Here is a 17,435-nt window from a genome sequence, read left to right as displayed (position 1 = left end):
GGGGAAACCAGATGGCGCTATGGTTGGCCCGCTAGATGGCGTTGCCATAGGTCAAACGGATATCAACTGCGTTTTTTAAAATAGGAATCTCCATTTCTTATTACATATTCGTGTAGTACGTAAAGAAATATGAATGTTTTAGTTGGACCACTTTTTTCGCTTTGTGATAGATGGCGCTGTAATAGTCACAAACATACGACTCACAATTTTAGACGAACAGTTGGTAACAGGTAGGTTTCTTAAACTAAAATACAGAACGTAGGTTCGTTTGAACATTTTATTTCGGTTGTTCCAATGTGATACATGTACCTTTGTGAAGTTATCATTTCTGAGAACGCATGCTGTTACAGCGTGATTACCTGTAAATACCACATTAATGCAATAAATGCTCAAAATGATGTCCGTCAACCTCACTGCATTTGGCAATACGTGTAACGATATTCCTCTCAACAGTGAGTAGTTCGCCTTCCGTAATGTTCGCACATGCATTGACAATACGCTGACGCATGTTGTCAGGCGTTGTCGTGGATCACGATAGCAAATATCCTTCAACTTTCCTCACAGAAAGAAATCCGGGGACGTCAGATCCGGTGAACATGCGAGCCACCTGTCATGAAATACGCTATTCAATACCATTTCAACCGCACGCGAACTATGTGACGGACATCCATCATGTTGGAAGTACATCGCCATTCTGTCATGCAGTGAAACATCTTGTAGTAACATCGGTAGAACATTACGTGAGAAATCAGCATACATTGCACCAGTTAGATTGCCATCGATAAAATGGGGGCCAATTATCCTTTCTCCAACAATGCCGCACCATACATTAACCCGCCAAGATCGCTGATGTTCCACTTGTCGTAGCCATAGTGGATTTTCCGTTGTCCAATAGTGCATATTATGCCGGTTTACGTTACCGCTGTTAGTGAATGACGCTTCGTCGCTAAATAGAACGGATGCAAAAAATCTGTCATCGTCCGGTAATTTCTCTTGTGCCCAGTGGCAGAACTGTACACGACGTTCGAATTCGTCGCCATGCAATTCCTGGTGCATAGAAATATGGTACGGGTGCAATCGATGTTGATGTAGCATTCTCAACACCGACGCTTTTGAGATTCCCGATTCTCGCACAATTTGTCTGCTACTGACGTGCGGATTAGCCGCGACAGCAGCTAAAACACCTACTTGGGCATCATCATTTGCTGCAGGTCGTGGTTGACGTTTCACATGTGGCTGAACACTTCCTGTTTCCTTAAATAACGTAACTATCCGACGAACGGTCCGGGTACTTGGATAATGTCGTCCAGGATACCGAGCAGCATACATTGCACACGCCCGTTGGGCATTTTGATCACAATAGCCATACATCAACACGATATCGACCTTATCCGCAATTAGTAAACGGTCCATTTTAACACCGGTAGTATATCAGGAAGCAAATACCGTCTGCACTGGCGGAATGTTACGTGATACCACGTAATTATACGTTTGTGACTATTACAGCACCATCTATCACAAAGCGAAAAAAGTGGTCCAACTAAAACATTCATATTTCTTTACGTACTACACGAATATGTAATAAAAATGAGGATTCCTATTTTATGAAACGCAGTTGATATCCGTTTGACCTATGGTAGCGCCATCTAGCGGGCCAACCATAGCGCCATCTGGTCTCCCCCTTCAAGCTAGACAAGTTTCGTTCTTTGTAGTTTTTTCGTTTGACGCTTAATTCGTGAGATATTTCGCCCGGTCACGATCAATGGACTATCCTGTACATTAATTACGAATCCATTTTAAATGTCAAAAGATTCTAAAGTGTCCTTTGCGTGCATGGTAGAAGTACAGAATTAGTGAATGGTCAGATAAGGAAATACTTGAAAAAGACAAAAGGTGTTATATGCAAAGGTGTCTTTAAAATTTTTTAGAAGATGCAATGTATTCCATTTAGAATGCTCACAGGTCAGCTGAACGTATAATGAAACAATATTCAAATTATTGCATTAATAAGGTAGACAGGGAGTAAGTTTTGGGACAGCAGTTAGATCACAACCAGGGGATAAGAACAGGATACGATACAAGAAAGAAGGCAAACGTAAAGGAGTGCCTTAGTTATTTTAGTTCCCATGAAAACATATACATGTCTTTTAAAAAGGGCATCATTTAATGTATTCTTCTTACATTGACTGACTGTTCAGTAAAGAATGTTGTGGCAACTCAGGTCTCCAATTTTGGTATTAAGTTTATCGCTAGTCTAATTTCTGCTACTTCTCATTACTTTCGTCTTTCTTTGGTTTGGTCTTAATCCATAGTGTGCGCCCATTAGGTTGTTCTTTCTGTTTAACATGTCCCGCGTTTCTTCTTCACTTTCACTGAGGACTGTAAAGACATCAGCGAAATTTAACATTGATATCTTTTCACCTCGAATTTTAATCCCGCTCCCTAACCTTTTTTTATTTTTTATTTCCGTCGTTGCTCTTCGACGAATGGACTGAACAGTGGGCTGAATGACTACAACCCTGTTTTACACGCCGAGCCCTTTTTCTTGGCCTTTGGTCTTCCAATCTTACTTTTCCTTCTTCTTGGTTTTTGTATGCTGAGCCGTGCTGAGGTATCAACTAGATCGGTGTTGAGCCGTAGCTTTTAGGCTGTTTTTCAGACACACAAGCTAAGCAGCTGGTCTATGTAATCGATATCTGGCTGTTGTAGAGAGGGGGAAGAGGGAGATGAGTTAGAGAGCGGAGTTGCGGATAAAGCAGGCAGCACGAGTGTGACGTGGTTTTCTGCAAGTAACTGCGGTCACCAAGAGAGGGCGCACCGACACGGGACGTACGGTACCGCCGGGCACTGCTGACAGATGCAGCAAGGAGAGCGTTGCTGCTCGATCATCCTGTATCATCATGCTTGGATCGGTAAGGCATCAGAGAGGACAGAGGAACGTGCAGCTGACGTTCGCCTACGTGCTAAGACAGAAGGTACGTGAATTTGGGGAATTGGCAGATTTAATAACCAGTAAGCGACACTTTTGCCATGTGACTGCGCTGGTGAAAATAATTATAGTGAATTACACTTCTATTTATTACTGATAGAATCTGGTTGTCAGAGAAGTAGGACTCTTGCACTACTGTAGCTGACGATTGGTAAATTGACGCACCATCTTCATGTAAAGATATTCTTCATGTAAGGCCGTTTTCCGAAGTTTTGAGAAACAGACTGGTGAAAGGGGTGGTAGTGTTTAACAAATAAATTACTTTTAACTATCAGGCTTAATTTAAATGGTGAGTGTGTATTGTGTGTGGTTCCTAAATGGGCATACACGATTCCTAATGACAGGAAAAGGTTATAAATTATCTGTATTATTGTAAAACTAGCATGTTTAGACTGTAGTTGCTCGAAGCTCAGTGTAATTTGTGAAAGCCTAATAAGAAAGTTAATAATACATGACGTTTTTATTTTTTGAAGTTATATTAATTGGTGTTCCATAAAAAAGCCGAAAAGAGAGTTTACTTGTGTCGCCAGTTTTTAGAGAGTTAGTATTTTCGGAAAGTAATGAGTAATACTATACAGCACGGTACACTCTGCAGCTATGTAAACCTCTAGTACGTCCCACTACCTTAAATTCGTGTCCTGTTGTTCATACTTATAATATGTCACCCGTCTTTTTCTGTAGCTTACACCACATTTTCCTGAGTATTTGGAACATCTTGCAATGTTTTTCTATTGGATCGTTTTCTCTAGGTCTACCAATCCTGTGTTTCGATAGTACTGTTACGTATAGAAGTTAATTTGATTTCTAATTTAGTTTTGTAGCATTTTACCATAGCCCTTTGTCTTTCTTTTAAAACAGATCGTCTGAAAATTAATTGATAATTAGCCGAAACTGGTAATTATACCACTTTTGTGACATGAGGCTGAAATATATAATTAAAAAAACATTACGAGGTAGTCATTGTTTTTTCCTTAAACGGTCATGCATGTAAAATTTGTACAGAACGCTGAAATTTTTTGCCACTAGACATTCCTGTTGCATTTTAATTCTGTCTGCGATTTTCAGTCTTTCATTCGTTCTACAAGTTACGTAGAAATATTGTTTCAGACAATGCGGGATTTCCTTCGATCAGAGTAAACATCAGTAAAATGTAGAAAGGAGTCAGCACATTTACGACGCGATTAATTACGATTTATTAAATAAATGCACTCATTGTGGAACATAAAACCCGAACGAAAGCTTTAATAACTTATTTATAAGAGACGCCCAAAGACAACATTTTGCTCATCCACGCTTGTTACAATTTCCTCACGTGATGCTTGTCTGGAGTTCCGTGATGGTGAGACAGGAAGAATTAGTACACTTATCACACCAGGATTCGATACAGGTTGGCTCACTGAAACCTATCGAAGAAGACTGATAAGGTGCGTACTGCTAGTTCTAGAAATGTCAGTGAAGCGTACAGCCAAAAGTGCGCAACAGGAGAATCAGTTTAGAAAGAAAGAGCTACATGAAGGCCGAAACGAAGAATGTGTGGCTATGGACGACACTAAAGTTCTTGTTTCTGGCATAAAGCTAATAAAATTTTATCTGCATTCTCCCCACAACTTTTGTTTTTCAGTGTATAAGAAACGTTTACTGCTGAACCACTGCAGATAAAAAAGGTGAAATACACTCATGCTCATGAATTAAGGATAACTGCAGAATGTGGTGCCACACAACGTGGCACTACACAAAACTGGCGCTAATACCATAGGCACATAGGGAACACACACGACACGGTATTGGTGATAAGTTGAGAAAACCGTCCCGAAACACATGTGCTACAAAACACCACTGTTTCCTGCCCATGTACCCCGACATCAATGTGGGATATTGTCACCATGCACACGTACACAGGCCGCACAGCGGGTTGGCATAACTGTGGATCAGGTGGTCGAGTAGCTGCTGGGGTACAACCTTCCATTGTTGCGTCAGTGCCTGTCGGAGCTTCTGAAGTGACGTAGGGGTTTGAAGACGTGCAGCGATACGTCGACCGAGAGCATCTCAGACGTGCTCGATGGGGTTTAGGTCTGTGGAACAGGGAGGCCACTCCATTCGCCTGATATCTTCTGTTTCAAGGTACTCCTCCACGATGGCTGCTCGGTGAGGCCGTACGTTACCATCCATCAGGAGGAAGGTGGGATCCACTGCACCCCTGAAAAGGCGGGCATTTTGATGCAAAAGGACGCCCCGATACACCTGACCTGTTACAGTTCCTCTGTCAAAGATATACAGGGGTGTACGTGCACCAATCATAATCACACCCCACCCCATCATACCACGACCACCATACAGGTCCCTTTCAAGGACATTAAGGGATTGGTATCTGGTTCCTGGTTCACGCCAGATGAAAACTCGGCGAGAATCAACGATCAGACTATACCTGGACTCGTCCGTGAACCTGGGACCACTGTTCCGATGACCATGTACTGTGTTCTTGACACCAGGCTTTATGGCCTTTCCAGGGACTAGGGGTCAGCGAAATGCACCTTGCAGGACTCCAGGTGAATAAACCATGTATTCTCGTTCGTCTGTACACTGTGTGTCTAGAGACAACTGTTCCAGTGGCTACGGTAAGGTCCCGAGCAAGGCTACCTGCAGTACTCCGTGGCCGTCTGCGGCCACTGATGGTGAGATATCGGTCTTCTTGTGGTGTTGTACACTGTGGACGTCCCGTACCGTAGCACCTGGACACGTTTCCTGTCTGCTGGAATCGTTGCCATAATCTTGCGATCACACTTTGTGACACACGGAGGGCTTGTGCTACGACCTGCTGTGTTTGACCAGCCTCCAGTCGCCCTAGTATTGTACCAGTCATAAAATCATCAATATGTGTTCTTTGATCCATTTTTAACACACAGTCACCATTAGCAAGTCTGAAAAAGTCTGCGCACTTACTTGTGGCGCCGTACTTGACATGCACCAACACACCACTGCGTATGTGGACTGCTGCCAGCGCCACCGTGCGACGACCGCAGGTGAAATGCACCGCATGGTCATACCCTGAGGTGATTTAAATCCGCAAACCGACCACCAGAGCATTGCTTCACCATGTATCAGCATTATCCTTAATTTATGAGCATGAGTGTATGCTACAGACGTTGTACATACTAAAACACAGTTTCCTGTGGTGCAAAAGTTTTCAAGGTTGCTATGTATCATACACATAAATTTAAAAAAAATTGTTGCGAGTTTTCTAAAACTGATATTGAAAAGGTGGTAAACACATTTATTTATCTAGTTACCGTGAGTAACCTACCACATTTTGAAAGTGATCGATATAGCCATTTTCCTCATGCGCTGATATGTGTTCGAAAAGTATATACCATCTCATCTCATAAAAGAATCCCCGTCTACAGACAGTAACATAATGAAAACATGTGCAAAATTTGGTTTCATTGTCTCTCAAACAGTGAAAGTTACGTTAGCAACTATGTACCTATTCATTTTCTCATACGTCTCCCCTTAAGGCTGGATGATTACTGTCTCCACAAAGGAAAGGATTATGGTCAAACGTTGCCACTGTTTATCCGGGCTCCGAAAGATTTTTGTGTCATCAGTTTTGTGACTGGTTTGACGCGATCCGACACGAATTCCTCTCCTATGCCAACCTCTTCATCACACTGTAGCACTTGCAAATTACTCCCTCAACTATTTACTGGATGTATTCCAATCTCTTTATTTCTCTACAGTTTTTGCCCTCTATAGCTCCCTCTAGTACCATGGAAGTCTGTCCTTGATGTCTTCACAAATGTCCTATCATCATGTCCGTTCTCTTTGTGACTGTTTTCAACATATTCCTTTCCGATTCTGCGCAGAACCTCCTCATTTCTTACCTTATCAGTACACCGAATTTTCAACAAATGTCTGTAGCACCACACGTCAATGCTTCGATTGTCATCTCTTCCGGTTTTACCACAGTCCATGCTTCACTACCACACAATGCTGTGCCCAAAAAGTACATTCTCAGAAATTTCTTCCCCAAATTAAGTCCTATGTTAGATACTAGTAGACTTACCTTGGTAAAGAATGCCCCTTTTGTCTGTTCTAGCCTGCTTTTGATGCTCTCCTTGCTCCGTCCGTCATTGGTTGTGTTGCTGCTGCCTAGGTAGCAAAATTCCTTAACTCCATCTACTTCGTGACGATCAATCATGGTGTTAAGTTTCTAGCTGTTCTTATTTCTGCTACTTCTCATTACTTTCGTCTTTCTGTGATTTACTCTCAGTCCTTATTCTGAACTCATTGGACTGTTCATTCCATTCAGCAGATCATGTAGTTCTTCACTTTCACTCAGGATAGCAGTGCCATTAGCGAATCGTATCATTGATTACGTCCATCATTGCTTCCTCGATGGGCAAGTTGAACAGTAGGGGAGAAAGACAAGATGCCTGTCTTACACTCTCTTTAATCCGAGCACTTCATAGGTTGTCCGCTCTTATCATTTCCTCCTGGCTCTTGTTCACATTGTATAATACACATATCCCTACAGCTTATACCCATTATTCTCAGAATTTCGAACATCTTCCACCATTTTACATTGTCTAACGCTTTTTCCATGTCGACAATTAATATGAAAGTGTCTTCATTTTTCGTTAGTCTTGCTTCCAGTATCAACCGCAATGTCAGAATTGCCTGTCTAGTTCATTTACCTCTCCTAAAGCCAAACTGGTCGTCATCTAACATCCTCAATTTTTTTTCCCTTATTTTGTAGAGTATTCTTGTCAGTAACTTGGATACATGAGCTGTTAAGTTGACTGTACATTAATCTTGCACTCTTAGGAATTGAGTGAATGATATTTTTTCGTAAGTCAAATGGTATATTGCCACACTCATACACTCCTGGAAATGGAAAAAAGAACACATTGACACCGGTGTGTCAGACCCACCATACTTGCTCCGGACACTGCGAGAGGGCTGTACAAGCAATGATCACACGCACGGCACAGCGGACACACCGTGGTGTTGGCCGTCGAATGGCGCTAGCTGCGCTGCATTTGTGCACCGCCGCCGTCAGTGTCAGCCAGTTTGCCGTGGCATACGGAGCTCCATCGCAGTCTTTAACACTGGTAGCATGCCGCGACAGCGTGGACGTGAACCGTATGTGCAGTTGACGGACTTTGAGCGAGGGCGTATTGTGGGCATTCGGGAGGCCGGGTGGACGTACCGCCGAATTGCTCAACACGTGGGGCGTGAGGTCTCCACAGTACATCGATGTTGTCGCCAGTGGTCGGCGGAAGGTGCACGTGCCCGTCGACCTGGGACCGGACCGCAGCGACGCACGGATGCACGCCAAGACCGTAGGATCCTACGCAGTGCCGTAGGGGACCGCACCGCCACTTCCCAGTAAATTAGGGACACTGCTGCTCCTGGGGTATCGGCGAGGACCATTCGCAACCGTCTCCATGAAGCTGGGCTACGGTCCCGCACACCGTTAGGCCGTCTTCCGCTCACGCCCCAACATCGTGTAGCCCGCCTCCAGTTGTGTCGCGACAGGCGTGAATGGAGGGACGAATGGAGACGTGTCGTCTTCAGCGATGAGAGTAGCTTCTGCCTTGGTGCCAATGATGGTCGTATGCGTGTTTGGCGCCGTGCAGGTGAGCGCCACAATCAGGACTGCATACGACCGAGGCACACAGGGCCAACACCCGGCATCATGGTGTGGGGAGCGATCTCCTACACTGGCCGTACACCACTGGTGATCGTCGAGGGGACACTGAATAGTGCACGGTACATCCAAACCGTCATCGAACCCATCGTTCTACCATTCCTAGACCGGCAAGGGAACTTGCTGTTACAACAGGACAATGCACGTCCGCATGTATCCCGTGCCACCCAACGTGCTCTAGAAGGTGTAAGTCAACTACCCTGGCCAGCAAGATCTCCGGATCTGTCCCCCATTGAGCACGTTTGGGACTGGATGAAGCGTCGTCTCACGCAGTCTGCACGTCCAGCACGAGCGCTGGTCCAACTGAGGCGCCAGGTGGAAATGGCATGGCAAGCCGTTCCACAGGACTACATCCAGCATCTCTACGATCGTCTCCATGGGAGAATAGCAGCCTGCATTGCTGCGAAAGGTGGATATACACTGTACTAGTGCCGACATTGTGCATGCTCTGTTGCCTGTGTCTATGTGCCTGTGGTTCTGTCAGTGTGATCATGTGATGTATCTGACCCCAGGAATGTGTCAATAAAGTTTCCCCTTCCTGGGACAATGAATTCACGGTGTTCTTATTTCAATTTCAAGGATTGTATATTATACACACCAACGTGGATAGTCGTTTTGTTGACACTTCCCCAATAATTTTAGAAATTCTGATGCAATGTTATCTATGACTATCTTAAGTCCTCCAAAGCTTTCTTAAGTTCTGATTCTAACACTGGGTACCCTATTTCTAAATCAACTATTCTTCCTTCTTCTGTTTCACCAGACAAATCTTCCTTCTCGTAGAGGCCTTCAATGTGTTCTTTCTACCTACCCGCTCTCTCCTCTGCGTTTAATAGAGGAATTGCCGTTGCGATCTTGATGTTACCACCCTTGCTTTAATTTCACCGAATGCTGTTCTGACTTTGCTATGGGTTGAGTCAGTTCTTCCGACTTCGATTTCTTCGCATTTTTCATGGAGACATTTCGTATTTATTTCATTGCTTAGCGACTTGTATTTCTGTTTACCTGAATTTCCCTGAACACTTTTGTACTTCCTTCTTTCATCGATCAACTGAAGTATTTCTCCATGATCCACGGTTTGTCCACTGTCACCTTCTTTGAACCTACATTTTTCTTTCCAACCTCTGTGATTACCATTTTTAGAGGTGTCCATTCGTCTTTAACTGTACTGCCTACTGAGCTATTCTTTATTTCTATATCTATAGCCGTAGAGAACTTCAAGCGTATCTCGTCATTCCTTAATACCTCAGTGATGTACTTCTTTGCGTATTTATTCTTCGTGACTAATGTCTTGAACTTCAGCCTACTCATCGTCACTACTATATTCTATATCTGCTCCAGGGTACGCTCTACATCTGATTTCGCAATCTCTGTCACACCATGATGTAAGCTAATTGAAATCCTCCCTTATCACCCGGCGTCATCTTGTAATTCTTGGTCAGAATATTCGCTACTACCAGCTGAAATTTATTAAAGAACTCAATTACTCTTTCTCCTCTCTCGATTCTTGTCCCAAGACTATATTGTTCTGTAACCGTTTCTTCTGCTCCTTCCGCTAAAATCGTATTCTAGTCCCCCATGACTAATACATTTTCTTCTCCCTTTATGTACTCTATTACCTTTTCAATATCCAAAGGTACTATCTCTGTCTCTTCATCTACAGCTTGTGACGTCGGAATGTATACCTGAAGTATCGTCGTCGGTGTTGGTTTTCTGTCGATTCTGATGAGAATAACCTTATTACTGAATTGTTCACAGTAACTGACTCTCTGCCTTACCTTCCTACCCATAACGAATTCTACACCCATGACATTATTTTGTGCTGCTATTGATCTTCTCCTGTACTCATCTGACCAGAAATCCTTGTCTTCTTTCCATTTCATTTCACTGACCCCCTACTACATCTAGATTGAGCCATTGCATTTCCCTTTTCAGATTTTCTAGCTGTCCTCCCACTTTCACGATTCTGACACTCAACGCCTCGGCTCGTAGAGCGTTATTCTTTCGTTGGTTATTCAATCCTAATCTCAACGCCACCTCCCCCTTACCAGTCCTCTCTCGGAGATCGGAACGGGGCACTAGTCTCGAATCTTTTGGTAATGGAGGAATCATCCTGACACTTTTTCAGTTACAGGCCACGAGTCCTGTGGATACACATTGTGTCTGCCTTCTGCATCATTGCTGATTCTTGTGTCTTTAGGGCCAGTTACCCACCCCAAGGATGAGAGACTGTGCTGAACCTCTGTCCGCTCCTCTGCCCTCTTTGACAAGGCCTTTGGCAGGATGAGGTTGACTTCTTATGCCAGAAGTCTTCGGCCTCCAATGCTGATTATTAATCAAAATTTAAGTGGCAGCGGGTTTTGAACCCCGAATCCAGGTCATTTTGGTGACAAGAAATACCTCGGCAATACGATTATGTTGTGTCTCGCGTTTGTGGACGTTGTGTGTGGTCGCCATGGATTCCTGAGCAGCTGCTTCCGCGCCGAGCAGCTAGTCCAGCCCTTGAGCTGCTGCCATGCATCTGCGCCCGGCCCAGAAGTTGGCCGGCAGCTTTTATACTTGGCTGCAGCGGAGGGAACGAGGCAGTAACGGCTTGCTGAGTGGGCGGGCGCACGACTGCGGCGCGACAACTACTCCCCCCCCCCCCCCCCCCCCCTCCTGCTCTGCAGCGGCTGTCCGGCCGGGCGGTGTTTAATTAGCGGCGTTTATCGCGGCCACCGCTTTACCGTTTAATTAAAATCCCCGTATGATCCTCGGATGCGAAATACGAGGCGCGCCGCTGCCTGTGTCGCGCGCAGGTAAACCCGCTCAAACTCCCTGCCCTCAGTCGAGGAGCTGTTCGCTCGGCGTTTTATGGGCTGCCTTGCCCCAGTTGGTCAGCGTACGGCACTCACCGCTGCCTCAGGGCTTTAGTGCCCGCCTTGGGAAAAGGACAGGGAAACATAAAACCAAAGCGACACGCACTCACCCTCTGCCAACGATGTAAACCTGTTCTAAATGCTTTGGGGCGGCGGTTCACTTTTTCCGAGACAAGGAATGATATCAGGGCCGATGAGAATCACATAATATTACGTGAAAGTCTAAACCACAGTTTTCGTGAGTGGATAACTTTAGCACAGTTTGCTGTAATGGGATTTCCGGGGTGACTGGATGTGGACTGTGATTCGGTGCCGAAGAATATGCAGCAGGAGGAGGCCGATCATGGTTGCAGTAACTTCTTCTTTGTTGCAGCTTTCAATCATCGGCTTGGAACTGCAAGTAAAGACCGAGAGGGTGGGGCGGAAGGCGAGGTGAATAACATGGCATCTCCCAGTGTATCGGCCCAGGCTGCCGACTGTGAACCCTGCAGCTGCTGCCACGTCGCCGGATTGTTAGGTCCCCCTCGTGCCCGTCGGTGATTGCTACGAGTACATATGGCTGCGTCATGCTCCAGTGCCGAGATTCTAGAGGTCTTCTGTTGACAGACCAGCGAGCGTATGAACTGCTGGATGCTGACATGATGGTTCACGCGGACTTAATTGCTACTTTTTCCTGTTGACTTTGCTGTGGTCGCGACGTTTACGTGTCATGCTGCAGTATCTAGAACAGAGGCAATGAACGGCTGACGTTACTGTCAGCAGGTCGGGTTCCAGTATTTCCTGGTGTCTCGCCCACCTCCGTCGGACGGTAGGCTGTGAGGCGGAAGCACGTGGGTAGCTGATCGGCCTTTCGCAGACTTAAGTGTCACCTAATTACTGCCCTGGCTCCAAATCCCATTACATCTTTCTTCCTTTACAAAAGTCACTGACAGTCGATCATGTGAAAGGGGCGACGTCGGTTTTGGTTTCCTCTGCACATACATACTATGCGGCAGCAACAGCTGGGCGCTTCCTTTCAGGAAACATACACACACCGTCTATTGACACACCGTCTATTGACAAGAACTACTAGGTTCGTGTAGAAGGTTGATAATAGTTTTATCACTATTCTGTAGGCTTCCGGAATTGCTAAGGGAATTCTGTCGTGTAAAATAAAAGCCAGACATACAGAAACAATGGTAACAGTGGAACGTTTCACGATTGTCACAGTATCGGCTGCAGTCTTGGTCTGAAGCTGACAGGCTACACCTGCGGCAGGACAACGTGACAACGGTGAACTGAATAGAAAGTGTGGTTCAAAAATGGCTCTCAGCACTATGGGACTTAACAGCTGAGGTCATAGGTCCTCTGTAACTTAGAACTACTTAAACCTAACTAAGCTAAGGACATCACACACATCCATGCCCGAGGCAGGATCGAACCTGCGACCGTAGCGGTCGCGCGGTTCCAGACTGTAGAGCCCAGAACCGCCTGGCCACTCCGGCCGGTTAGAAAGTATGATCCGACTCATTCTCTGATCGGTTGTTGCAGTGATATCTGTCCTGTAAACAAGAAGCAGTCAATCATCTTATTACTCTGTTCCGGATGCACGTCGTGAGCTGATGTACGAGGTGTGGCTAGAAAAAAACCGGACTAGTACTGGTGAAACAATAAAACGAATGCAATAAGGCTGAAAGTCGCGTGGCCTGTCACGTGACTCTCGCTCCGCCTACTGCTCGAGTTTCATCTGCCTCCTGCACTCAGTCTGCCCGTGGCGTCTGTTTTAAGTAGTTGACGTTTTATCTGTGCGTCGGAAAATGCTGAGTGTACAGAAAGAACAGCGTGTTAACATCAAATTTTGTTTCAAACTAGGAAAATCTGCAAGTGAAACGTTTGTAATGTTACAACAAGTGTACGGCGATGATTGTTTATCGCGAACACAAGTGTTTGAGTGGTTTAAACGATTTAAAGATGGCCGCGAAGACACCAGTGATGACACTCGCACTGGCAGACCATCGTCAGCAAAAACTGATGCAAACATTGAAAAAATCGGTAAACTTGTTCCTTGTCAACTCCTGTTAACTCAGACACTGCTCTGATTGTTAAACGGCGATCTTGTCGAACAAGTTTACCGGTTTTTTCATTGTTTGCATCAGTTTTTGCTGACAATGGTCTGCCAGTGCGAGTGTCATCACTGGTGTCTTCGCGGCCATCTTTAAATCGTTTAAACCACTCAAACACTTGTGTTCGCGATAAACAATCATCGCCGTACACTTGTTGTAACATTACAAACGTTTCACTTGCAGATTTTCCTAGTTTGAAACAAAATTTGATGTTAACATGCTGTTCTTTCTGTACACTCAACATTTTCCGACGCACAGACTAAACGTCAACTACTTAAAACAGACGCCACGGGCAGACTGAGTGCAGGAGGCAGATGAAACTCGAGCAGTAGGCGGAGCGAGAGTCACGTGACAGGCCACGCGACTTTCAGCCTTATTGCATTCGTTTTATTGTTTCACCAGTACTAGCCCGGTTTTTTTCTAGCCACACCTCGTATGGTAGCAAGGGGTACTGCACTAAGTAATGCGCCAATCAACAGCATAATTTTGCCGCTTGTGTCCGTAGCATACGCTTTGGTGGGGTACATAAAACTATTAGCGATGATCTTCACGTTACTCTAGTTGTGCTGAAGTTATTTGACCACTGTAGGGCTCAGTATGAAGGGCGTAAAGCGAACAAGTAAAATTTTACGTTAATGTCCGACAACGATAATTTCTATGGCTAGTCGGAAGCAGGAACAGTGGCTCGATGTGGCGCTCACCCCAGCATTGCCAGTTACCAGGTTGTTCAGTGGCTAGAGCGAGTGGTGTGGGAGAGACAGAGTACGATGACGAAGCAGCAAAGTATGCACCGTCTCCCTCCGTGCAGAATGAACGGCGCACTCCCTTTGTTACTTGCACGCTGCTACAAATCAGTTTTTAGTAAAACCAATACACTTCTACTTTAATTCAATCAGGAACCGTTGTGCACAGTGACCGTAGACTATTAGGAAGGAGAGGCACGCAACAGTCAGTCGCAATCCCATTAGTTTTCATTATTCTTGCAAATCTACATTTCGGCTGTAAATACCCACTGTCAGTATTAAAATACAAGTAATATGCTGGATGGTTTTTTCAAGTCTGGTATTTAGGTTTTTATATATGCAGTCTACGGTCGCTGTGAACAACGGTTTCTGATGGAATCAAAGTTGGTTAGGAATCTTCCGAGCTGGGCAAGTGCAACGTATCATAAATACAAATATCTAAAGATCAGACTTGCTAAAATCATCCAGAATATTACTTGTATTTTAGTGCTGAAGAGGGCTATTTACAGCCGAAATCTAGATTTGCAAGTATAAAAAAAAGTTATAGGATTGCGACTGACTGCGGTGTCCCTTTCCTTCCTTGTTCTCTCCTTTTGCTTATACTTTCGGTAGTAAATTACCCGATAACCTACTGCTGGGGTTTTCAGCCCTGAAGACTGGATTCGTGCAAATCTCCACACTTGTCCGAGTTGTACAGCTCTCTTCATTTCTGCGTAAATACTGCAGAGTACATCCATTTGAACATGTTTGTTGTATTCATGCCATTATCTTCACTAAAGTCTTTTTACTCCTCATACTTCCGTCGGTTAACAAATTGTCGCCTCAGCGCGTGTTTCACCAAACTACTCAAGTTCCATAAAGCTCTGTACTCCCCAGCCCGGCCGGAGTGGCCGAGTGGTTCTAGGCGCTTCAGTCTGGAAACGCGCGACCGATACGGTCGCAGGTTCGAATCCTGCCTGGGACATGGATGCGTGTGATGTCCTTAGGTTAGTTAGGTTTAAGTAGTTCTAAGTTCTAGGGGACTGATGACCTCAGCTGTTGAGTCCCATAGCGCTCAGAGCCATTTGAACCATTTTTTTCTCTCCAGCTAAATTATATTCTTTTCATTACTTACTCGCTGTACCCATGTAATCGTCAGCATGCTTTTGCAGCACCTCACTTCTAAAATTTCCACTTTCTTACTTTTGTTCTGTTTCCCTTCAATAAAAGTCAACACTGCAGATAAATACTCTGTGAAAAGTATGCCTAGAACTCAAATTTATATCTGATGGTAGCATTTTTCCAGGAAAGTGTTGTTTATTATTGCCAGTCCGCAATGACGCTCTCTTTGGTTATGCAGTCCTCAATTAGAATTCTTCCCAAACAACAAAACTCGCATACCACTTTCAGAGCCACGTTTACTTGTCTAAATCTCCAGCGTCACCTAAAATAATTCTACTGAACTCTATTATGCTTTTATTTCTGTTATTTACGCTCAGCTTACAACTTTTTTTCAGTACAATGTCCATTTCGCTTAACTGACCTGGAAATTATTCTGCCAGCCCTGACAGTACTCCAAAAATGTTGGCAGACGCAACTTTTTGTTTTTTCTCCCTAAACGTTGATTCCCTGTTAAAGTTTTCTTTAGTATCCTTTACTGTTCGCTCATCATACGAAATGAAAAACATGGGGGTAGGCTACTACTCTGTCGTACTCCCTCCCCAGTTGCTTCCTCCCTTTCACAGAATTGCAGTCCAGTATCTGTAAGAGTTGTAGACAGCTTTTAGTTCCATGGTAATATCCTAGATAACTTTAGTATTCCACACATTGAACTGCGGACAGCGTTGTGAGAATAACTTTTGAAATACACAGTGCTCAAAAATATTAGGAGCACATGACGTAGAGCGTCTGTTACCAACCTATATCTTCATCTTTCACAAATTAAGTACATAACAAAACACTATTACAACCTCGATTGTTTACATAAAAAGAACTGTTATGACTGATAGGTGCCGATAACAAAGTGGGAACCGTCATTCATCTCACCATCCTGGTTGCTTGTCATTGGACTTTGAGAGGTTCAACAACTAGTATGCCCTGTGTGAGTGTTTCATCAGTGCCTGACATCTACATGGCATGCCCCGTATAATTCAACAGGGGTATTCGTTCCATTTCTTCAGCAAGAGACAATGAGAGTTCTTAGAGTGTCTCTAGTGGAACAAGACGACGATGATCACCACTGTCAAGTATGTCCCACATATGCACGATGGGGTTTATGTCTGGACTCACTGCCGACGATTTCGTTACGTCAAAGTCCACGCTTCGCATGGCATCCCTGCTAACAACCGCCACATAGATCCCGGAATTAGTAGGAATTCATGGCAAACACCGTATGCGGTAGCCACCACATAGTCCCGGTGGTAAGGCAACCATGGACAACAACTAGGCCCGTATGGGTGCTAACACTAAAGCCTCCCTACTTCACAGAACCTAGTAAATCTATCGATATCCTGCACAACATTGGGCAGCTACCGCACCGCGGGCCTCTGTACACGAACAAGGCCATCACCTTGCGTCAGAAGATACCTGCACTTGTCTGTAAATAAAATCTTCCGCCAATGACGAAGTAGCCTGTTGACATGGGAACGGTAGAACTGAAGGCAAGCTGTAGCATATTGCTTTGTCAAGCGGGGTACTCGAACAGGACGTCTGGGTCGTAGCCTGTTCGTTACTGTCACAGCGGCTCCAGTGGCCCTTCTGAGATCGTCTTGCAGAGCTTTGGCTGTATCCGTACAACGCCGCAATGCACAGATAGCCAGATATCGGTCTTCTCCTGGGATTTTAATGCGTCAACATCCTAATCCAACTCGTCTTGTAAACTGACCTGCCTCCCTGCAACGTATCCATTATCTATGTATGACACATGCAGATGCGATGCCATCCACATCAACACGACCGGACGTCCATCTTTTATGGATCAGACAGACCGCCCTTGTAAATTGCACTGCATTAAGATGTTGCATCGCATGTGACTGGTTGAATAAAACGTCCAGAAAT

General features: G+C 44.8%; 1 protein-coding gene across 1 annotated transcript in view; it reads right to left on the bottom strand.

The window, feature by feature from the left end:
• Positions 1 to 17,435, bottom strand: part of LOC124606783 (metabotropic glutamate receptor 4-like) — a gene marked incomplete at its 3' end in the record, with an annotated part of 1,427,722 nt that overhangs the window by 741,780 nt on the left and 668,507 nt on the right. The window lies entirely within an intron of this gene.

The sequence above is a fragment of the Schistocerca americana genome, chromosome 3 (genome assembly GCF_021461395.2).
Source record: "Schistocerca americana isolate TAMUIC-IGC-003095 chromosome 3, iqSchAmer2.1, whole genome shotgun sequence".
NCBI lineage: Eukaryota > Metazoa > Arthropoda > Insecta > Orthoptera > Acrididae > Schistocerca > Schistocerca americana.
Note: the sequence above shows the minus strand (reverse complement) of the source record. Positions and strands in the feature narration are given on the sequence as shown.